The sequence below is a fragment of the Eschrichtius robustus genome, chromosome 15, assembly GCF_028021215.1.
Source record: "Eschrichtius robustus isolate mEscRob2 chromosome 15, mEscRob2.pri, whole genome shotgun sequence".
Classification (NCBI taxonomy): domain Eukaryota; kingdom Metazoa; phylum Chordata; class Mammalia; order Artiodactyla; family Eschrichtiidae; genus Eschrichtius; species Eschrichtius robustus.
Genome location: NC_090838.1, coordinates 75,248,907 through 75,274,528, shown reverse-complemented (window position 1 = coordinate 75,274,528; position 25,622 = coordinate 75,248,907). Strand labels below are relative to the sequence as shown.

The following is a 25,622-nucleotide window of genomic DNA, read 5'->3' as shown; positions in this document are numbered from 1 at the left end:
GGCATTCACATGATGCAAACTGGCCTTCTCGCCTACAAGCCATCAGTGTGTTTGTTCATGCCAACAGTTGCACGGATTTATATCACATGGTGCACACATTTTTTCCACTCCTTCTTCACTGGCAACGTCAGCTATGTTACATCCCTCCTTCATTCCCAAGCTGGTATCTGCTGCAATTGTTTTAAGATTGTGTCAAACCCATGTGACTTATTCTCTCCAGGCAATGACTTTAGACCACTATCTGTCCATTCCTCTATCTTTCCCGCCCAATATCTTTTTGCCTTTCTTTTTTAGTGACACCACCAATGTACCGAATTAAAAATCCCTGAGAGAATATGGACAGGAATCACCAGATGTAGGGTTAAGGAAAAAAAAAAAAACCCTTAGCCTAGAACGATGTTTCAGGACCATGGACAGTGCTGTCGCATGCTCCTCCCACAAAGCTTTATCCTTAGGCTCAGCCTATGGATTCAGGAGAACGACGCTAAGAAGGTAGAGTGTGCTTCAAGAAGTAAATGCCGAGTACCAAATGATTTGTGACAAAAGATAGGAACAGAGTAGAAAAAGAGAAAAGCATACCGTGTACTGGAACAAGTAGAAAGCAAGTGACCCAGATAGACTTTGAGTAAAGAATGGGTAAGATTGTGGGAGGCACCACAAGGCCCTAAAGTGGTAAGAGGGGGATAGTTTAGAGAAGGAGGTGCTTGAATAAAAATAGGGATACTTCATGCTACTGCTATACAGTATCTTCCTGGAGTCAGAGGACACCTCTGACTTCAAATGGTCCAAGAATGTGGAAAGGGGAAAAGTAGTTCCAGTTAAATGAGGTAGAATAATCTCTCAAGGATGTTTTGTTGTTGTTACTCTGATTTTTCATTCTCTAGTCCAGCTGGTAGGGGATAAACCAAAAAATACAAGCCAAAGAGTAATCAGATCTCTCTTTAATGTTGGAGAGCATTCATTTATAGCTTTGTGCGTCGTCTTAAATTAAGTTTAAATTTGTAATTCTATGTTTTAATTGGCAGCAGACAGACAGGAGGAAAAAAAAAAAACCTAATGTAGACCAAGTGCTGTCTTGTCAAAATGAGATGTCCCTCGCTTTTGTCTTGTAGTGACTTTCAAAACTATTAGATATTATTGAGAGAACTTTAAAAGTCATTTGTAAAATATTTACAGGGTTTTTGTCCATGCAATTGCTTTAAATTAGAGTTAGTAAAAATAATGGCATAAAAGCCATCCCTTATTTCTCAGACCCCTGGTCCCCTTACTCTTCCTTCAAAATGCACCAGACTGTTGTCTGTCAGTCAGATAATGATAAGAAATTACTCAGGCAATGCATTTAAGTCACCAGCAGGCAAATGACAGCTGAAATTTTTGTTCTCTGCCTCCAAAAACTTTGCTAACTCTTTAATATTTTGAATGAAGGGGAAACTCCAACCCCTACCTACTTCATGGAAACATCCAAATTGAGTACTATTTTAGCTATATTTATTTCTCTCAGATAACAGTCTAAACATCCTTGTATAAATAATGGCTATCATTTATACTGAAAAGCTATTATTTTATTTGTCCCCATTCTAAACCAAGAGGAAATTTTTAAACATTATTTCTTTTGTTTTGAGACTGCTTGTGACTCTGGCTGTTTTCAATTTTCTCGATTTAAGTATTGTCCTTCATTTCAATGACATAAACATATACAGCCCTAAGAAAAACAAGCAGTTTTTCCCTTCCCCCATTCATATTAAAGATTTATGCCAAGCTAAATAACAAACAAAAAGAGTACTGTTTAAAGTGCATTATTGTGTACAAATGGAAAAACATACTGTATGTAACTAAAATACTGTTTAACCTGCAGTGATTTGACATCTAGATTTTTAGAATAGACTCCAAACCAATACCGGCAAATCCTAAGTAAAATTATCCCTAGTGCTTATACATTTAAATATCAGGTCCCTACACACTGGGACCCTCATTCAGTCTGTCAGCTCCTGAAATATCTCTATCAAATCCTCCTGAGATATTCATTTTTTTTTAATTGGGGTATAATCGCTTTACAATATTGTGTTAGTTTCTGCTATACAACGAAGTGAATCAGCTATATGTATACATATATCCCTTCCTTCTTGGACCTCCCTGCCACCCACCTAGGTCATCGCAGAGCACTGAGCTGAACTCCCTGTGCTATACCACAGGTTCCCACTCGCTATCTGTTTTACACATGGTAGTGTATTTATGTCAAAACTAATCTCCCAATTCATCCCACCATCCCCTTCCCTTAGACTTTATATTTTATAGCAGTTTTAGATGCACAGCAAAATTGAGCAGGGAATACAAAGAGTATCCATATATACCTCTTGCAACCACCCACGCAAAACTTCCCCCCACTACTAACACCTTGCCAGTGTTACATTTGTTAAAACCTATGAACCTACACTGACACATAGACATCACTCAAAGTCCATAGTTTACGCTAAGGTTCACTCTTGCTGAACTTTCTATATAGGTTTGACAAACGTATAAATGACATGTATCCACCACTGTTTCATACATAATAATTTCACTACTCTAAAAATCTTCTGTACTCTGCTTATTCATTCTTCCTTCCCCCAACCCCTGGTGACCTCTGATATTTTTGCTGTATACATAGTTTTCCCTTTTCCAGAATGACATATAGTGGGAATCATACAGTATGTAGACCTTCAGATTGGCTTCTTTCACTTAGTAATATTCATCTAATTTCCCTCTATGTCTTTTCATGACTTCATAGCTTATTTCTTTTTAGTGCTGAATAATAATATTCCATTGTCTGGGTGTTCCAGTTTGTTAATCCATTCACCTACTAAAGGACATCTTGGATGCTTCCAGCTTTTGTCAATTATGAATAAAAATAATATAGAAATTTTACTTTTTAATAACCTCCTAAATATGTCAGAACTTGTCATGGTATTTTTTGCGTATGAGTACCCCAGGACTTCTTATATGTTTCATCTTGTTCTCATAAACCTTGCTACAGATTTCTTCTATTGTCTAAAAAATATCAGCCAATGAAACTCTCACTTTTGTTGTTTTTATGTACTCCATTCATTATTAAAAAAAAATCACTAAATATCTTGTTTTAGAATTCTTGTTTACTACCTATCAACTCTAACTTCCCTTTGTCAAGCATATTTATCATTCATAACCCTAGTGTGTGTGTATATGCTGTTTTAATGTTTGCAAATAAGTACAATGGGTGTTTTAGGAATCACATATATAAAATTTCTTTCTTTTGCATTTTGAAACTTTTCAGCTGCAACGTTATATAGGTAGATTGTGGTAGGCAGAATAATGGACCCCTAAAGATTTCCATGCACCAATTCCTTGAACCTGTGAATACGTTACATTACATGGCAAAAGGAACTTTGAAGATGTGATTAAGATTACGAAATTTGAGAATGGGAGATTTTCCAGGACTATATGGATGGGTTCAATACAATCATTTGAGCTCTTAGCTAGAGTCAAGAGATGTATCAGAGAGATGAGGCAGAAGAAGAGTCAAGAGAGATTCCAAGTGTGATAGTGACTTGAACGGCTTTGCTGAATTTGAAGGGGACCTTAAACCAGGGAATGAAGGCAGCCTCTAGAAGCTGAGAATAACCCCTGGCCAACAGCCAGCAAGGAAACAGACCTCAGTCCTACAACCACACAGAAATGAACTTTGCCAACAACTTGAAAGAGCCTAGAAATGAATTGTTCACCAGGGCCTCCAGAAAGGAACGTAGGCCTGCCAACACTTTGATACTGTTCTTGTAAGGCTCTAAGCAGAGAAACCAGTGTAGCCCATAAGATTTCTGAACCACAGAACTGTGAGATAAATTTGTTTTAAGCCATTAAATTTAGGGGAATTTGTTAAGGCAGTGATAGAAAACTAATACAGAAAGATTTTATATCAATCATTGTATTTGAAAAAAAAAAAAAACAACTTCATTGGATGGCACTTATGAGTGCTTTTAAATTCCAGCATTACCATATTCTAGTTTTTGACATTGGGCAAGTTACTTAATGTCAATCAGACTTAGTTCCACAATCTGTAAAACAGTGACCATTTTTATCTGTGCTCCTGACTTTGTTGTGAGAAATAAATTGTCCATAAATTGCTCTTTCTTTAATTAATATTTCTAATATGAATGAGGAAATGATTCAGACATTAAAATAAGATTATTCCTTGTTATATTTTGACCACTTTGGATCTGTTTCCATAATTTTTTATTTCCAAATAAAAGGAAATATCGGGGCTTCCATGGTGGCGCAGTGGTTAAGAATCTGCCTGCCAATGCAGGGGACATGGGTTCGAGCCCTGGTCCGGGAAGACCCCATATGCCGTGGAGCAACTAAGCCCGTGCGCCACAACTACTGAGCCTGTGCTCTAGAGCCCATGGGCCACAACTACTGAAGCCCGCGCACCTAGAGCCCGTGCTCCACAACAAGAGAAGCCACCGCAATGAGAAGCCTGTGCACGGCAGCGAAGAGTAGCCCCCAGTCACCGCGACTAGAGAAAGCCGGCGCGCAGCAACGAAGACCCAATGCAGCCAAAAATAAATAAATAAAATAAATAAATTTATTTTTAAAGAAAAAAGGAAATATCTTTTATCTTTTCAAAGGAAAAAAAATAACCGGTAATATGTCTCCTCAAACTAAATATGTCACTTCCATCTTCAGGCTCCCTAATAGACCCAGGATCCCTTAGAGGAAGATGGGGCAACTCCTTAAAAATTTCCAGATTTTATCATTTTACTCTCAACTGTTATCCTGGAAGAGCGTTTTTCTAAACTCTGTTCTAAGGAAGAATAGTTCCAGTCTGAATTCTTTCAATAGCAAATGACTGCAATCCAACTTAAAATTTTGGCTCACATAGCTGAAAAGTCTAAAGTGTGTCTCAGTAAGGTTCAGCTAGATCCAGGGGGGGTCATCAAAAATATTAATCACGGTGAAGGCTCTGATTGGTTTTGCAAAGGCCTTGTGTTCATCTATGAACCAATTACTATGACCAGAGGAATGGATACTCTCATTCATATGCCCACCCTTGTGACCACATGCAGGAGAAGGAACAATTACCAAAAAGACTTTGAGGAACGGCATGGGAAAGCATACTGCATAAACCAAAAGTACAGCTGCCCAGTCCGGCACTGTGAAATTATTTAAAAAGTGATCTCCACCATGAAATTTTATTGGTAAATGCTGGGTGAAATGCATTTTAAAGCTTTCCTTCATGAATCCTTAGAATGTCATAATGTGCAAGAAGGTTATTTAAGAGAAAGCTATCATATGTAGTGTCTCCTATATTTATTTGATCAGGGAACCCTCTGTCACGAAGTATCTCTTGCAATGAGAGTTCTAAGAAACATGCTTTGGGAAGAGCTGACCTTAGATTTTTGCCTCACTCTGCTGTTCTTTGATTCTCACAGCTTATTAATGAGCTTATTTCTGTTCTTCTTGATTTGTAAAATATCTGATCCTCACTGCCATTATTATTCTTATTATTATAGAACTCAAAGAGTCTTTACTGATAATCCTTCATCTGTGGCTTCCTTATTTTGCAGATGGAGAAACTGAGACTCAAAGTGTTTTTTCTCCCATAATCATGGAACTAGTCAATTCCTGTATGAATCATCTGAACTAGGTTATGCTGAGGTAACAAATAACCTCAAGATCTCAGAGGGTCATGTGGTAACTCTGTTTTATATAATTCTCTTTCTGAGACCCATGCTAACTGCACAGCCACTACCGAGATTCTAATTCATCATCGTTACAGAGGGAAAGAAAGCAATTAATTGTTCTGGCCCAGGAATAACTTGTGTATTGGATCCAAACTAGTCACACAGCCCACATAACCACAAGGAACTTTGGAGTGCAAAACTGCCATGAGCCTGGAAAGACAAGGAAGCTGAAATGTTTGGAGGACAATCCTGATTACTACAGGGGAAAACGTGTTGGGACAGGATTTTCTGACTTACTTACTTCTCTCTACCACTTTTGATTTTCAAATGTGATTTGATGATGCATGGTGATAATGATAGGCATCATTTACAGAATATGCTAGTGCTAAGGACTTATTAAGAATTTTCCACATATTGACTTATGAGGAGATCACTATTATCCACATTTTTACAATGAGGAATCTGAAACACAAGGTGTTTTAATAAGGGTTGCCCCGACTAAAACACGAAAGGTGCCTCATATGTTTAAGGCTTTGGGTGTTAGTTCTTGCACCAGGTCATAGAGTGGTGGGTGGTGGAGGTGAGTTTTAATCTATACAGTGTGGCTCCAGAGTCCACACTACTCTTCGCAGTGCTCCACTACCTTCCCACTGATGGAAGAAAAATAACTCCTTCTTACAATTCAAAACACTAAGTTCTTAGTTCAGCTCTGAGGTGGCTGAAGCAGATTCATTTCTTTTTTAACTTAACACATGCACCAAAACATGTTATGAAGGAGCTTTAAGAATTTAAAAAATAAAACAATGAATACTCCATCAAACAGAAGATTTATACTACCTGAGAAATGTCTACAGTCCTTATTCTACATACAAATGCACTCACCCATGCACACGTGCCTTTCCTCTAGTATTTTGTTTGAAAATATTCTCTGACAATCAGAAATATAAAGGCCAGTGAACAAGCAGATCTCCAATTCTACAAATACTATTGACCCAAGTGCCTGTTTGCACTGTATAGTATTATATATAATGTTCTAACTAAAAGTTCAAACTCATCCTTGTTAAGAACAAATATTCGGAAGCCTTGGCATATTGATTTATTCATCCATTCAAGAAACTTTTGACATTTGCCTATTGACAGTCAAAATTCTCAATGTAGATTATTTAGATAAAAGACAGAGTTTGTGCCATCAATGACCTCATAGTATAATGAAGCAAACTGACAAAGAAGTGCAGTTTAATGTAATGAGGGCTACAGAGCACACTGCTTATTGCTTACCTAGTATCCATTCCACTCTGTTTCCATTCTAACAGCTCTATACCTCTCCACCATGCAGCCCAGGTGCTTTAGGCTGAGGTTAACCTCACCTCTGGCTCCAAGACCGGGCCAGATCTAAGGGGAAATCCCACTGACCTTGTCACAGGCATTAGATCAAAAGTTCAGGACTAAGTTCAATGTCCCATTTCATTCCCTGGACAGAAGAAGTTGATTTAGGAATTAACATATGATGGAATATGCACAAATGGGACAAAAAAGTTTTCAGTGGCTTCCAAGAAATAACTTTCTTTTCAAGAGAGCTAATAGAAGAAATATCTACTTTTGTTTGGATTTAAATGGCATATGGGTATAAAGTAAGGAAATGACACAGTCTTTTTAGGTATAGGAAGGAAAAGATAGACCACTACAGATAGCTCAAACAAAAAAGGATTTAATATAGGGAATTGATTTACACAGGTGTTGGAAAGATTGAGTGAATGAGAGAAAATGAAGTAATTTAGACACTGTCATTATTCCATACATTAAAAAAGAGAAAATAAGGAAATTAGTTAACATTTAAAAGTATACACATATATGCCATACTCCAGAACTCACATATGAATAACTTCCTTTATTTACTACCCATCCCATGTTTACTTTGCCTGCAGCCAGGATCTCAGCTAGTATGGTCCTTTACCAGATGAAGGTAAGCCAAATTTTCATTCTTGAGGGTGTGAGTTTTGGGTGGAGCTGTCTCTTTGGGTTGTACAGACTTCCATTAATTTTTCAGCTGAACATTAAAGTACTAAGATCCACTCTGGGAAACCTCCTTGGTTCCAGACATAATCTGACTGTCTCCTCTATGGAGGAGTAACCCAACTTCTCCTTGGTAAGCACTCCATAAATCACAGTAGCCCAGTATTTGTCTGTTGTTTCAGTGGAATAAGAAGCCCAAAATAATCAGGTGGCAGACTTAACTTCCATTTCATTGAAAGCGTTATGTCTCCTGGTCAAGACAGTTTTCATTATGGAAATAAGACCACTCAACCAACAGACCTAGAAGTTATGTGTACGGGGAAAAATTATTGAGGTCCACTTCTCTTCTTAATGAATGGATTAAGAGTAAAATAATTTCATATGTGGTATCTAATTGAAGCTGGTACTATGTGATGTAGGAAAATACCCCAAATTTTAAAATTCATGTCTCTCAGCTGGCACTGTATCTAATAATCCAAGAAGACATTCTATGTCTCTGTTAAGGCATCTGCTTCTGGGACAAGCAGTATATGGTAAGATAAGTGAATTGTATGAGCCCACAGCTGCCCGCCTTTTGCTTTGTAATAAGATCTTCAGTCAGAAGCAATATTGTATGGAATATCTTGATGGTGAACAGAGCACTCCAAAAGTCTCCTGATATTGGTGCTGAAAGAGGCATTGGAAGCAGGAAAAGCAGATCCAGCATCCAGAATAAGTTTCGTTCCCCTGAGGACAAAGTCATTTACCATTTCTAGCTGGAAGAAGTCCAAAGCAATCAATCTGATACCAGGTAGTTGGCAGGTCTCCACAAGGAATGGTGCCATATCAGGGTCTTAAGTTTGACCCTGTAGCTCCTGTGCACTCAGCAAGGATGGTAGTCAAATATCTTTGTAAAGAAGGACCATATTGTTGAGCCCTTGGAGAACACCTGTGCTACTTTGCAAACAAGCCCATTGAAAAAGCATTGGAGAGGCTAGAAAACTGGTGGCTGGTTGACATCCACAGACCAGGCCATCATGTACACTTTTTCTCTAGGAGTTAAGCGCTGTCACTTGGCTTCTGCCATTCAGGGATCCCATTGTTTCCACTGAAATCAGGGAGCCTATTTCAAAATTGGCCTCTTGCAATGTCATACTCAGAGAACAAAAGATAGCCACCAAAAAACTCATTTTCTTTAATTTTATTATTGATAAGTCAAAAAATATGTAAAAGAAGAGGAATAGTATAATTAATCCATGACTATTTATCACTCAGCTTCAATAATTATCAGTTCATAATCAATCTTGTTCTATCTATGCCCATATCCACCCCCTGAATCACAGAGTTTTTGTGGATTGTTTTACTTCTTTCATTAATGTACTTTACAAATGTCTTTAATGGAGTATTTTCTGGACTCATATGGGAACATATCAGGGGATGGCCGAGTTACAAATAACAGATACACTCTGTTACTTCTACTTCCCTAAGCCTTGGAATATTTCTTCATTATGTCAGGGAAGTTGTAGACTCTGAACATCATTAACTGTAGGTCACATTAGAGTCTGATGTGTTCACAGCTGAACCACTCCTAACTGCTGAAGATAGCACGTTAGATACAGAATCTCTGTAAATCGCCGTTTGTTCCAAAATACTTAGAATCACTTCCCACACATATACCCCAAATTTAAGCTAATATGAATAAAAAATAATAACCTTACAATTCCTTTTTGTATATGTCATGTCCCCCTAGATAGATTTTGCTCTTGCCTCCTAACATATGCCAAAATCTGACTCAAGTCGTAGGTCTGAAGGCAATGAGGCATGGTGGAGATCAGTCTTATCAACAGGCATCCACTTGCAAAGCAGCTTCCTTATAGGAGGTTATTACAGGGTCTCCAAAAAGAAGAAGACTAATAGCCTTTGATATAGGAGATTATTTCTACTATCAATGGAAGTTCAAAGAGATTTGCCGGTTTAAGGTCCTCAGTTTCATCCATGTCTAACCAGATATCCATTCGTTCCGAAGAAATGCTCGAAAGTTCACGTAAGATACATAGTGGGGCAATGAATTCAACTTACATAGTAGTTCTTTAATTTTCACTTTTAGATATGGGATGAGATTTAGGATCTCCCCTACAGCTGCAATAAATGAGACATTGTTTTAAGAACACAGTAAAACCTCTGTGAGTCTCTGGCCTGCCTAGAACTAAGAGATTAAAGTCCTGGACTTGTCAATTTCTCTCTATAAGCAATCAAGGGCAGTCTCAAAAAATCCTTGCCCCACAGGTTTTGTCATCATTACCACTATAGTGGTCAAATGCATTAATCACTTGATTTCCCAGAGCTTTGTCTTCAGTAGGCCTATCATCTAAAGCAACAACAGATAAGAGTTTGGTAAATGAGATGCCTCTGCATGTCATGAATTAGCAGTAACCAGTTTTCCACTGGTGGTAAGATCATCACTATATTCCAGCTAGTTAATGTACCTAACCCAAGAATCCCATCTTTGAAGTCTGTTTCCTGGAACCTGAATAAACAGAAAGCACTCTGATGATTTCAAATAACAGACTTTAATTTTGGGATCTAATTCAGGAATATTATAACATATTTATTAGAAATTCTTTTTTAAAAATTTTTATTGGAGTATAGTTGCTTTACAATATTGTGTTAGTTTCTACTGGACAGCACAGTGAATCAGCTATACATATAATATATACCCTGTTTTTTGGACTTCCTTCCCATTTAGGTCACCACAGAGCACTGAGTAGAGTTCCCTGTGCAATACAGTAGATTCTCATTAGTTATCTATTTTATACATAGTGTCACTAAAAAAGGGGATGAAGATGTGGTACACCAGAGATTAGTAATTGCTGAAAGCAGCTACTTCATCTAGTTCTTGGAGAACGAAAGGAATAAGATGGTGTAATCAGAGCCCCAAAGAACACTCACTGCTTCCCTGGTAGGATGATGTCTAGATAGCACAAGTATGGAAAAGGGGCCTGAAACTTGTGCTAGAACTATGGAAGAGGTGCCATTGAAGCTGAAGCTGCATTGCTGATGGATGGAAGAATGCAGTCGCTCAAATACACTTCAAGAAGAAGAGCAATAAAAAAGAACAATAGCTTCTCTATTCCTCCAACTGATACCCCACTAGTATCCTCTATTGGAATAATATAACTCGAGGTTAGCTAGGAAACAAGGCCAAGGAATGTACTTTGTAGACCTCCTATCCCCAGTATTTCAGAGCAGAGAAGATGGGGGCTGAGAGACAATGTACCATGCAGCCAATGTGATGTAGAAAAATCTTGCAATTATTTTTGTGCATAAGTCATCTTCCTTTGGGTAAGAAAAATTGGTTTGTTCCCCCCCCCCACAACGTGAATATAAAAATCTAACTCAAGTTTGTTAAGCACCTACTATATAGGAAATGCTGTTTATAGTCCACAGACACTGTGTCAAATTAGAATAATACTGATACTCTAGAAATGGAAACAGATGAAAAGCACATAACAAATAAATATGTAGTATAATTTTCAGTGTTGATAAAAGCCATGAAGAAAAGTAAAGTGTGGTAAAGAGATAGAGAGCAGGAATTGGTAGAGGCTTTTAGGAGCATTAGGGTATTTCTGTCTGAGAAGGTGACAGATGAGTACAGATCTAAAACAGTATGTAAGTGTGATGGTTAACTTTATGTGTCAACATGAAGGGTGTTTTAGGATGAGATTAACATTTAAATTGGTGAACTCTGAGTAAAAAAGATTGCCCTTCATAATGTGTGGGGGCCTCATCCAATCAAATGAAGGGCTGAATAAAATAAAAAGACCAGCTTCTCAGAGAAAGAAGAAATTCTCCAGCAGATTGTTGACTCCTGGCCCACACTACAGATTTTGGACTTGCCAGCCTCTATTATTGCGTGAGCCAACACTTTATGATATTTATATCTTCTATTGGTTCTGTTTCTTTGGAGAACCCTCACTAGTACAAGGAACGATGCTTGCAAGGCTCCATGTAGGATCGTTTTGGGCATAAGAAGTAGCAAATGTCAATAAAAACTTTAAAAAAAGACAGAAGCAGCAAATGTCAAGGTCCTAAGGTAGGAACAAGCTTGTCACATTGAGGGAACATTGAAATGGAATAGTATGGCAGGAGTGGAGTGAGTTAGAAAAGAGCAACAGGAGATAGGGCTGGAGAGATCTAGAGGGACCTTATTACATAGAGTATCTGAGGTGATGGAAAGGATTAAGGATTTTATTCTTTTTTCTAATGGGAAGCAACTGAAGTGTTTTGGTCAGGGGAGTGACATAACTTGATTTTAATTTTCAACAGATCACCATATGACTACGAAATGGATAATTGACTTAGAGGACCCACTCAGAAGCACAGATACAAGGTAGCAGGACATTGTTTCAGTCTAGGAAAGATGGGGTAGCTTTGTGAAGTCCATCCTACCTCTGACCTTTGAGTTACATGATATGACTTTTTTTCTTGTTGTTTAATATAGCTTGACTTGAGTTTTCTATTACTTGCAGCTATAGTGATCCTGGCTGATGCAAAATTTGGTAACAAGTGTATGGTGCTGAACCAAGGTAGAAGGAGGTCAATGAAAAAAATCTTCCCCTCTTGGACTAGGAAGCTGGTGATATTTGTTATGCAATTATAGAAACGTTGGGTAAAATGACACTTCTTCTATCTTAGGAAAAGACCATGTACTTATAAATGGTGACATATAGGGTGACTGAGAAGAAAAAGTCAGGACGTCAATCTGTTTTGGATTAGTCTTCCAGCCTCCAGTGAAGTCTACAAAAAAGATATGACTTACTTTAAAGGGAACTTTATGAAAATAGGGAAGAGAAAGATTGGAAGAAAATACCATTCTTTTCTGTCTATGGACTGAAAGCCAAACTCTTTCAAATCCCAAGCTAAGGTTTTTGCTACAAGGACAGAATGGTGGGAGACATTGGGACAAGATGAGCCTAACTCCTCAGACCTCTCACAAGGAAATTCTGCTAAGCATTTTCAGCTGGTTAATCATGTCATTGTGAAGGTGCAGGGGGAAGTTAACTTGGGGTAATTATGACAGTTTTGGTGCCTTTTCATCTAAGTTTTATTTTTTAAATTGCTCTGAGACAGAGGCCAAGATGAAAGTGCCATTCAGCTTCCAAGGTAATGGGCATTACACAGAAGCTTGTTGCTAAGATAATGAAATGATCAGAATCAGACTTTGACCAGGTAAACTACTGTGTGTGGTTACCATGCTTGCAAAATTTTTGCAAACAAAAGATCAAAACCTGTTAACTTTTCAAGCAAGATGTACTGCCAAATAAATTCTAAACCAGGCTAAAAACAGTCTTTGATTTCTTAAACCCAGAAAAATCTTCAGATCCTCAAACTTGTATCACCTGGGACTGGACTGCAAACACCACACCATCACTACAAAGGACGTTCCCTTCACGGCCATTTTAAATATGACTAGGGAGTAAAATGGACAAAGGACACCCATCCCAAAATTTGAACTGGGTACTGTCAGTTTGGCTAACCAAGGATCTCACTTCTCTTGCAGGTCATAAGATAGTTGGTATTTCTGTCCAAGAGGATGTGATATCTATTTATCACCCTGTGACACTATGTTTCTTACCCCACTCATCCCCTTTTTCAACAGAGGTTTATTTTCTTTTATATTTTGTTGTTTTTATTTATTTTTTTAAATTTATCTTATAGAAGTATAATTGATTCATAATGTTTTGTTAGTTTCTGGTGTACAGCAAAGTGGTTCATATACATATATATAGATAAATAGATAGATAGACAGATATATTATTTTTCATATTCTTTTCCATAATGGTTTATTACAGGATATTGAATATAGTTCCCTGTGCAATACTCTAGGACCTTGTTGTTCATGCATCCTATATATAATAATTTGCATCTGCTTATCCCAAACTCCCATTCCATCCCTCCCCTACCCCCCACTCCTTGGCACCACAAGTCTGTTCTCTACGTCTGTGAGTCTGTTTCTGTTTCATAGATAGGTTCATTTGTGTCGTATTTTAGAGTCCACATGTAAGTGATATCATATTGTATTTCTCTTTCTTTTTCTGACTTACTTCACTTAGTATGATAATCTCTATGTCCATCGATGTTGCTGCAAATGGGATGATTTTATTCTTTTTTATGGCTGAGTAGTATTCAACTATATATATATACACACACACACACACACATACACACACACACACACACCACATCTTCTTTCTCCCTTCATCAGTCATGTTTGTTTTAGTAATGGCATCCAGTTCCCTTACTACCACAGTATGTTGGGGTGAATACTATCAGCAAACCATGAAAAGCTACATCTAGATCTGAGGGAAGAGAATGGATAAATCTTCAGGTTGTTTTCTTTGGGCATGGGCACTCTTGTAAGTGTTATATATAGGAGGAAGGGTATGTGTGAATGTTTAGTGGTTAAAACATTGGATTGTGTTTAATATTGCCGAGTGTTACTAGTTATCAGTCTCCCCTTCTCGCAGAATTGAATATTTTTATTCAGGTGTTCACCCCTGCCCATATAATACATGTGATCTCCATCCCAAACCCCAGGTAGTCATCACCAAAAGAGTACTTTATACTATCTTCTCACAGTGATTGATTTAAGTTCCTAGATGTAATAACAAAGGTGTGGCATTCTTCTAGCTACAAATTATTTTTAAAGAAATGGTCATGTGTCTTAACCGAGGCCATGAGAATAAGTGAAGTTTTGTTGGATGTTTTGGGGAAAATTTTTTCCTACTTTTAAATGCTAGTTTTCTTCTAATGGAAATCACAGTAGATGAAGATGAAACCAGGAACTGCCACAGCTATTTTTCCACTATGAGGAGTACATACCTAGAACAAAGTCAAAGAAAAAGGGAATATAGTTTAAGGGTTTAAAGAACAAAAACAAGATCTAGGACCACTGAATGAACTTGTCCCACCGTGAAGTCTTGTATAAGCCAAGAAGTGAGAGAGTAGCATTGAAATATATACACTACCAAATGTAAAATGGATGGCTAGTGGGAAGCTGCTGTATAGAACAGGGAGATCAACTCAATGCTTTGTGACAGCCTAGACGGATGAGATAGGGAGGGTGGGAGGGATGGAGATGCAAGAGGGAAGAGATATGGGGATATATGTATACATATGACTGATTCGCTTTGTTCTACATCAGAAACAGTCACAATATTGTGAAGCAATTATACTCCAATAAAGATGTGAAAAAATAAAAATAAAAGAGAAATTTTTGAATGTAAAAAATAAAATACAAAACTTAATGAAGGTTTGGAATGGGTTTTCTGTTACTTGTATCCAAATTCACCCTGATATTGATATACAGATTAAGAATTGGATATCGGGCTTCCCTGGTGGTGCAGTGGTTGAGAGTCTGCCTGCCAATGCAGTGGACACGGGTTCGAGCCCTGGTCTGGGAAGATCCCACATGCCGCGGAGCAACTGGGCCCGTGAGCCACAACTGCTGAGCCTGCGCGTCTGGAGCCTGTGCTCCCAACAAGAGAGGCCACGATAGTGAGAGGCCCGTGCACCGCGATGAAGAGTGGCCCCCGCTCACCACAACTAGAGAAAGCCCTCGCACAGAAACGAAGACCCAACACAGACAAAAATAAATAAATAAATAAGTAAATTAAAAAAAAAAAAAAAGAATTGGATATCATGCAAATGCAGATTATTACAGAGTGTAATTCCTGGAAGAGATATTTCCTGAGATGAAACTGAAAGGAAAGTGGTACTTTGCCAAAGACAAGAGAGAGAAACTGTAGACAGACTAATAACATTTGGAATACTGTAATACCCTTTTTTACTGTGGGGTCTTCTAGTGGGACATAGCCTAACTCCACTTTACTAAGAGAAGAATCATGGGTGTGCCTAGGTTAGCTTCACGACATTGAGGTGAATGAGTTTACAAGACATTGAGGACTTTAAATTCAAGTGAAGTTTGGTTGACATCATCTGATGTAACATCATTCTGTACAGAGCAAGGAACTGTAGGGACAGAGAACTCATAACCATCTGGTGATACAGAAGATGGCAACAGCAAGAACAAATGCTAGGAACAGTGAGTCAATATCAACGTGGCAACTAATAGAGCAAGACGTTAAACCCAGAGCTGAGGACACAACAACAAAAGCCTAGGGGTAACTGAATCAATAAAGCCAGAAATGTGTAAGACGGTAAGTGGCAACTAGCAACTGACACCCAGACATGGTGTTGGGGGAAACAAAGAGATGTTGAGGGCTGTGCTGAACAGGATAACACATGTTTATGTAAAGAAACTGCTGCTACTCAGCTCTGGCAGGCTCCTTCCATGCAGTACTGTGGCTGAAATTGCCAGAGCTTTGGATTTGTGATAAACTCTGGAACTATAGATTTTTATGAGAAATCTCCCTATTATAAATTCTGACATATAACCGAACGTAAAATAGGTAGCTAGTGGTAAGCAGCCGCATAGCACAGGGAGATCAGCTCGGTGCTTTGTGACCACCTAGAGGGGTGGGATAGGGAGGGTGGGAGGGAGGGAGACGCAAGAGGGAAGAGATATGGGGACATATGTATATGTATAACTGATTCACTTTGTTATAAAGCAGAAACTAACACACCATTATAAAGCAATTGTACTCTAATAAAGATGTTTAAAAAAAAAAGAATATATACATATATAATATTAACATGGGTTCAACCAAAATCAGAAGGAGAAAATAGTAATACACCAATAAATGAAAAATTAGTCAAACAATACACTTTAAAATCTTTCCTGTTTTTTTGAGATTCCACATATAAGTGATATCATATGATATTTGTCTTTCTGTGTCTGACTTACTCAGCATGACAATATCTAGGTCCATCTATTTGCTGCAAAATGGCATTATTTTGTTCTTTTTATGACTGAGTAACAGTCCATCGTATATATGTACCACATCTTCTTTATCCACTCCTCTGTTGATGGACATTTAGGTCACTTCCATGTCCTGGCTATCGTAAATAGTGCTGCAATAACATTGGGGTGCATGTGTCTTTTTGAATTATGGTTTTCTCTGGGTATATGCTCAGTAGTGGGATTGCTGGGTCATATGGTAGTTCTATTTTTACTTTTTAAGGAATCTCCATACTGTTCTCCATAGTGGCTGTATCAGTTTACATTCCCACCAACAGTGCAAGAGTGTTCCCTTTTCTCCACACCCTCTCCAGCATTTATTGTTTGTAGATTTTTTGATGACGGCCATTCTGACCCGTGTGAAGTGATACCTCATTGTAGTTTTGATTTGCATTTTTCTAATAATTAGTGACGCTGAGCCTCTTTTCATGTGTTTGTTGACCATCTGTATGTCTTCTTTAGAGAAATGCTAGTTTCTATTTCGGTCTTCCAGTTTTTGACTGGGTTGTTTGTTTTTTTGATGTTGAGCTTCATGAGCTGTTTGTATATTTTGGAGATTAATCCTTTGTCAGTTGCATTGTTAGCAAATATTTTCCCCCATTCTGAGGGTTGTCTTTTTGTCTTGGTTATGGTTTCCTTTGCTGTGCAAAAGCTTTTCCGTTTAATTAGATCCCATTTGTTTATTTCTATTTTTATTCCCATTACTCTAGTAGGTTGGTCAAAAAAAATCTTGCTGTGATTTACGTCAAAGAGTGTTTTGCCTGTTTTCCTCTAAGTGTGTTATAGTGTATGGCCTTACATTTAGGTCTTTAATCCATTTTGAGTTTATTTTTGTGTATGGTGTTAGGGAATGTTCTAATTTCATTCTTTTACATGTAGCTGTCCAGTTTCCCCAGCACCACTTACTGAAGGGGATATCTTTGCTCCATTGTATATTCTGGCCTCCTTTGTAATAGATTAGGTGACTGTAGGTGCATGAGTTTATCTCTGGGCTTTCTATCCTGTTCCATTGATCTATATTTCTGTTTTTGTGCCAGTACCATACTGTCTTGATTACTGTAATTTTTAGTATAGTCTGAAGTCAGGGAGTCTGATTCCTCTGGTTCCATGTTTGTTTCTCAAGATTGCTTTTGCTATTTGAGGTCTTTTGTGTTTCCAAAGAAACTGTAAAATTTTTTGTTCTAGTTCTGTGAAAAATGCCATTGGTAATTTGATAGGGATTGCACTGAATCTTTAGATTGCTTTGGGTAGTATAGTCATTTTCACAATATTGATTCTTCCAAGAACATGGTATATCTCTCCATCTGTTTTTGCTGTCTTTGATTTCTTTCCTCAGTATCATAGAGTTTTCTGCATACAGGTCTTTTGCCTCCTTAGATAGGGTTATTCCTAGGTATTTTATTCTTTTTGTTGCAATGGTAAATGGGATTGTTTCCTTAATTTCTCTTTCTGATCTTTACTTGTTAGTGTATAGGAATGCAAGAGATTTCTGGGCATTAATTTTGAATCTTACGACTTTACTAAGTTCACTGATTAGCTCTCGTAGTTTTCCGGTGGCATTTTTATGATTTTCTATGTATAGTATCATGTCATCTGCAAAGAGTGACAGTTTTATTTCTTCTTTGCTAATTTGGATTGCTTTTATTCCTATTTCTTCTCTGATTGCCATGGCTAGGACTTCGAAAACTATGTTAAATAATAGTGGGGAGAGTGGGCACCCTTGTCTTGTTCCTGAACTTAGTGGAAATGCTTTCAGTTTTTCACCATTGAGAATAATGTTTGCTGTGAGTTTGTCATATATGACCTTTATAATGTTGAGGTAGGTTCCCTCTATGCCCAACTTCTGGAGAGTTTTTGTCATAAATCGGTGTTGAATTTTGTCAAAAGCTTTTTCTGCATCTATTGAGATGATCATATGGTTTTTCTCCTTCAATTTGTTAATATGGTGTATCACATTGACTGATTTGCGTATATTGAAGAATCCTTCCATCCCTGGGGTAAATCCCACTTGATCATGGTGTATGATCTTTTTAATGTGTTGTTGGATTAGCTTTGATAGTATTTTGTTGAGGATTTTTGTGTCTATGTTCATCAGTGATATTGGCCTGTAATTGTCTTTTATTTCCCTTTTTTTTAAACATCTTTAATGGAGTATAATTGCTTTACAATGGTGTGTTAGTTTCTGCATTATAACAAAGTAAATCAGTTATACATATACATATGTTCCCATATCTCTTCCCTCTTGTGTCTCCCTCCCTCCCACCCTCCCTATCCCACCCCTCTAGGTGGTCACAAAGCACCGAGTTGATCTCCCTGTGCTATGCAGCTGCTTCCCACTAGCTATCTATTTTACTTTTGGTAGTGTATACATGTTCATGCCACTCTCTCACTTTGTCACAGCTTACCCTTTCCCCTCCCCATATCCTCAAGTCCATTCTCTAGTAGGTCTGTGTCTTTATTCCCCTCTTGCGCCTAGGTTCTTCATACTTTTTTTTTTTCTTAGATTCCATATATATGTGTTAGCATACGGTATTTCTGTTTCTCTTTCTGACTTACTTCACTCTGTATGACAGACTCTAGGTCCATCCACCTCACTACAAATAACTCAATTTCGTTTCCTTTTATGGCTAGGTAATATTCCATTATATATATGTGCCACATCTTCTTTATCCATTCATCTGTTTATGGACACTTAGGTTGCTTCCATGTCCTGGCTTTTGTAAATAGAGCTGCAATGAACATTTTGGTACATGACTCTTTTTGAATTATGGTTTTCTCAGGGTATATGCCCAGTAGTGGGATTGCTGGGTCGTATGGTAGTTCTATTTTTAGTTTTTTAAAGAACCTCCATACTGTTCTCCATAGTGGCTGTATAAATTTACATTCCCACCAACAGTGCAAGAGGGTTCCCTTTTCTCCACACCCTCTCCAGCATTTATTGTTTCTAGATTGTTTGATGATGGCCATTCTGACCGGTGTGAGATGATATCTCATTGTAGTTTTGATTTGCATTTCTCTAATGATTAATGATGTTGAGCATTCTTTCATGTGTTTGTTGGCAATCTGTATATCTTCTTTGGAGAAATGTCTATTTAGGACTTCTGCCCATTTTTGGATTGGGTTTTTTGTTTTTTTGATATTGAGCTGCATGAGCTGCTTGTATATTTTGGAGATTAATCCTTCGTCAGTTGCTTTATTTGTAAATATTTTCTCCCATTCTGAGGGTTGTCTTATGGTCTTGTTTATGGTTTCCGTTGCTGTGTAAAAGCTTTTAACTTTCATTAGATCCCATTTGTGTATTTCTGTTTTTATTTCTATTTCTCTAGGAGTTGGTCAAAAAAGATCTTGCTGTGATTTATGTCATAGAGTGTTCTGCCTATGTTTTCCTCTAAGAGTTTGATACTGTCAGGCCTTACATTTAGGTCTTTAATCCATTTTGAGTTTATTTTTGTATATGGTGTTAGGGAGTGCTCTAATTTCATACTTTTACATGTACCGTTCCAGTTTTCCCAGCACCACTTATTGAAGAGGCTGTCTTTTCTCCACTGTATATACTTGCCTCCTTTATCAAGGATAAGGTGACCATATGTGCGTGGTTTTATCTCTGGGCTTTCTATCCTGAACCATTGATCTATATTTCTGTTTTTGTGCCAGTACCATATGGTCTTGATTACTGTAGCTTTGTAGTATAGTCTGAAGTCAGGGAGCCTGATTCCTCCAGCTCCATTTTTCGTTCTGAAGATTGCTTTGGCTATTCGGGGTCTTTTGTGTTTCCATACAAATTGTGAAATTTTTTGTTCTAGTTCTGAGAAAAATGCCAGTGGTAGTTTGATAGGGATTGCATTGAATCTGTAGATTGCTTTGGGTAGTAGAGTCATTTTCACAATGTTGATTCTTCCAATCCAGGAACATGGTATATCTCTCCATCTGTTTGTATCATCTTTAATTTCTTTCATCAGTGTCTTATAATTTTCTGCATACAGGTCTTTTGCCTCCTTAGGTAGGTTTATTCTTAGATATTTTATTCTTTTTGTTGCAATGGTAAATGGGAGTGTTTTCTTAATTTCACTTTCAGAGTTTTTATCATTAGTGTATAGGAATGCCAGAGATTTCTGTGCATTAATATTGTATCCTGCTACTTTACCAAATTCATTGATTAGCTCTAGTAGTTTTCTGGTAGCATCTTTAGGATTCTCTATGTAGAGTATCATATCATCTGTAAACAGTGACAGCATTACTTCTTCTTTTCCAATTTGTATTCCTTTTATTTATTTTTCTTCTCTGATTGCTGTGGCTAAAACTTCCAAAACTATGTTGAATAATAGTGGTGAGAGTGGGCAATCTTGTCTTCTTCCTGATCTTAGTGGAAATGGTTTCAGTTTTTCACCATTGAGGACAATGTTGGCTGTGGGTTTGTCATATATGGCCTTTATTATGTTGAGGAAAGTTCCCTCTATGCCTACATTCTGGAGGGTTTTTATCATAAATGGGTGTTGAATTTTGTCAAAAGCTTTCTCTGCATCGATTGAGATGATCATATGGTTTTTCTCCTTCAATTTGTTAATACGGTGTATCACATTGATTGATTTGCATATATTGAAGAATCCTTGCATTCCTGGAATAAACCCCACTTGATCATAGTGTATGATCCTTTTAATGTGCTGTTGGATTCTGTTTGCTAGTATTTTGTTGAGGATTTTTGCATCTATGCTCATCAGTGATATGGGCCTGTAGTTTTCTTTCTTTGTGACATCTTTGCCTGGCTTTGGTATCAGGGTGATGATGGCCTCGTAGAATGAGTTAGGGAGTGTTCCTCCCTCTGCTATATTTTGGAAGAGTTTGAGAAGGATAGGTGTTAGCTCTTCTCTAAATGTTTGATAGAATTCGCCTGTGAAGCCATCTGGTCCTGGGCTTTTGTTTGTTGGAAGATTTTTAATCACAGTTTCAATTTTAGTGCTTGTGATTGGTCTGTTCATATTTTCTATTTCTTCCTGGTTCAGTCTCAGCAGGTTGTGCATTTCTAAGAATTTGTCCATTTCTTCCAGGTTGTCCATTTTATTGGCATATAGTTGCTTGTAGTAATCTCTCATGATCGTTTGTATTTCTGCAGTGTCAGTGGTTACTTCCCTTTTTCATTTCTAATTCTATTGATTTGAGTCTTCTCCCTTTTTTTCTTGATGAGTCTGGCTAATGCTTTATCAATTTTGTTTATCTTCTCAAAGAACCAGCTTTTAGTTTTATTGATCTTTGCAATCGTTTCCTTCATTTCTTTTTCATTTCTTTCTGATCTGATCTTTATGATTTCTTTCTTTCTGCTAACTTTGGGGTTTTTTTGTTCTTCTTTATCTAATTGCTTCAGGGGCAAGGTTAGGTTGTTTATTTGAGATGTTTCCTGTTTCTTAAGGTAGGATTGTATTGCTATAAACTTCCGTCTTAGAACTGCTTTTGCTACATCCCATAGGTTTTGGTTCATCGTGCCTCCATTATCATTTGTTTCTAGGTATTTTTTGATTTCCCCTTTGATTTCTTCAGTGATCACTTCGTTATTAAGTAGTGTATTGTTTAGCCTCCATGGGTTTGTATTTTTTACAGATCTTTTCCTGTAATTGATATCTAGTCTCATAGTGTTGTGGTCAGAAAAGATACTTGATATGATTTTAATTTTCTTAAATTTACCAAGGCTTGATTTGTGACCCAAGATATGATCTATCCTGGAGAATGTTCCATGAGCACTTGAGAAGAATGTGTATTCTGTTGTTTTTGGATGGAATGTCCTATAAATATCAATTAAGTGAATCTTGTTTAATGTATCATTTAAAGCTTGTGTTTCCTTATTTATTTTCATTTTGGATGATCTGTCCATTGGTGAAAGTGGGGTGTTAAAGTCCCCTACTATGATTGTGTTACTGTCAGTTTCCCCTTTTATGGTTGTTAGTATTTGCCTTATGTATTGAGGTGCTCCTATGTTGGGTGCATAAGTATTTACAATTGTTATATCTTCTTCTTGGATCGATCCCTTGACCATTATGTAGTGTCCTTCTTTGTTTCTTGTAATAGTCTTTATTTTAAAGTCTATTTTGTCTGATATGAGAGTTGCTACTTCAGCTTTCTTTTGATTTCCATTTGCATGGAATATCTTTTTCCATCCCCTCACTTTCAGTCTGTATGTGTCCCTAGGTCTGAAGTGGGTCTCTTGTAGATAGCATATATATGGGTCTTGTTTTTGTATCCATTCAGCCAGTCTGTGTCTTTTGGTGGAAGCATTTAATCCATTTACTTTTAAGATAATTATTGATATGTATGCTCCTATTCCCATTTTCTTAATTGTTTTGGGTTTGCTATTGTAGGTGTTTTCCTTCTCTTCTGTTTCCTGTCTAGAGAAGTTCCTTTAGCATTTGTTGTAAAGCTGGTTTGGTGGTGCTGAACTCTCTCAGCTTTTGCTTGTCTGTAAAGGTTTTAATTCTTCCATCAAATCTGAATGAGATCCTTGCTGGGTAGAGTAATATTGGTTGTAGGTTTTTCTCCTTCATCACTTTAAATATGTCCTGCCACTCCCTTCTGGCTTGCAGAGTTTCTGATGAAAGATCAGATGTGAACCTTATGAGGATTCCGTTGTGTGTTATTTGTTGTTTTTCCCTTGCTGCTTTTAATATGTTTTCTTTGTATTTAATTTTTGATAGTTTGATTAATATGTGTCTTGGTGTGTTTCACATTGGCTTTATACTGTATGGGACTCTCTGTGCTTCCTGGACTTGATTAACTATTTCTTTTCCCATATTAGGGAAGTTTTCAACTGTAATCTCTTCAAATATTTTCTCAGTCCCTTTCTTTTTCTCTTCTTCTTCTGGGACCCCTATAATTCGAATGTTGGTGCATTTAATGTTGTCCCAGAGGTCTCTGAGACTGTCCTCAGTTCTTTTCATTCTTTTTTCTTTTTTCTGCTCTGCATTAGTTATTTCCACTCTTTTATCTTCCAGGTCACTTATCCGTTCTTCTGCCTCAGTTATTCTGCTATTGATCCCATCTAGAGAATTTTTAATTTCATTTATTGTGTTGTTCATCATTGTTTGTTTGCGCTTTAGTTCTTCTAGGTCCTTGTTAAACGTTTCTTGTATTTTGTCTATTCTATTTCCACGATTTTGGATCATGTTTACTATTATTATTCTGAATGGTTTTTCAGGTAGACTGCCTATTTCCTCTTTATTTATTAGGTCTGGTGGGTTTTTACCTTGCTCCTTCATCTGCTGTGTGTTTTTCTGTCTTCTCATTTTACTTAACTTACTGTGTTTGGGGTCTCCTTTTTGCAGGCTGCAGGTTTGTAGTTCCCATTGTTTTTGGTTTCTGTCTCCAGTGGCTAAGGTGGGTTCAGTGGGTTGTGTAGGCTTCCTGGTGGAGAGGACTAGTGCCTGTGTTCTGGTGGATGAGGCTGGATCTTGTCTTTCTGGTGGGCAGGTCCACGTCTGGTGGTGTGTTTTGGGATGTCTATGGCCTTATTATGATTTTAGGCAGCCTCTCTGCTAATGGATGGGGCTGTGTTCCTGTCTTGCTAGTTGTTTGGCATAGGTTGCCCAGCACTGTATCTTGCTCGTCGTTGAGTGAAGCTGGGTTTTGGCACTGAGATGGAGATCTGTGGGAGATTTTCACCTTTTGATATTATGTGGAGCTGGGAGGTCTCTTGTGGACCAGTTTCCTGAAGTTGGCTCTCCCACCTCAGAGGCACAGCACTGACTCCTGCCTGGAGAACCAAGAGCTTTTCATCCACATGGCTCAGAATAAAAGGGAGAAAAAAAGAAAGAAATAAAGAAAGAGGATAACATAAAATAAAATAAAATAAATAAAGTAAAATAAAATAAAGTTATTAAAATAAAAAATAAAAAATAATTTATTAAGAAAGAAAATTTTTTAAGGAAAAAATAAATAAATAAATAAAAACGGACCGACAGACCACTAGGACAAATGGTGAAAGCAAAGCTATACAGTCAAAATCACACACAGAAGCATACACATACACACTCACAAAAAGAGAAAAAGGGGAAAAAATAATATATCTTTGCTCCCAAAGTCCCCCTCCTCAATTTGAGATGATTCTTTGTCTATTCAGGTATTACACAGATGCAGGGTACATCAAGTTGACTGTGGAGATTTAGTTTACTGCTCCTGAGGCTGCTGGGAGAGATTTCCCTTTCTCTTCTTTGTTCGCACAGCTCCCTGGGTTCAGCTTTGGATTTGGCCCCACCTCTGCGTGTAGGTCACCTGAGGGAGTCTGTTCTTTGCTCAGACAGGACGGGGTTAAAGGAGCAGCTGAATCGAGGGATCTGGCTCAGTCAGGCCGGGGGGAGGGAGGGATACGGAGTTTGGGACGAGCCTGCGGCGGCAGAGGCCAGCATGACATTGCACCAGCCTGAGATGCACTGTGCATCCTCCCGGGGAAGTTTTCCCTGGATCACGGGACCCTAGCCGTGGCGGGCTGCACAGGCTCCCAGGAGGGGAGGTGTGGATAGTGACCTGTGCTTGCACACAGTCTTCTTGGTGGTGGCAGCAGCAGCCTTAGCGTCTCATGCCCGTCTCTGGGGTCCGCACTGATAGCCGCGGCTTGCGCCCGTCTCTGGAGCTCCTTTAAACAGCGCTCTTAATCTCCTCTCCTCACGCACCAGGAAACAAAGAGGCAAGAAAAAGTCTCTTGCCTCTTTGACAGTTCCAGACATTTTCCCGGACTCCCTCCCGGCTAGCTGTGATGCACTTGCCCCCTTCAGGCTGTGTTCATGCAGCCAACCCCAGTCCTCTCCCTGTGATCCGACTGAAGCCCGAGCCTCAGCTCCCAGCCCCTGCCCGCCCCAGCGGGTGAGCAGACAGGCCTCTCAGGCTGGTGAGTGCTGGTCGGCACCAATCCTCTGTGCGGGAATCTCTCCGCTTTGCCCTCCACACCCCTGTGGCTGCGCTCTCCTCCGTGGCTCTGAAGCTCCCCCCTCTGCCACCCACAGTCTCCGCCCGCGAAGGGGCTTCCTAGTGTGTGG

At 38.3% G+C, this 25,622-nt stretch overlaps 1 pseudogene; it reads right to left on the bottom strand.

Moving 5' to 3' along the window:
- LOC137777390 (tigger transposable element-derived protein 1-like) overlaps positions 1-25,622 on the bottom strand; it is a 199,832-nt pseudogene that overhangs the window by 948 nt on the left and 173,262 nt on the right.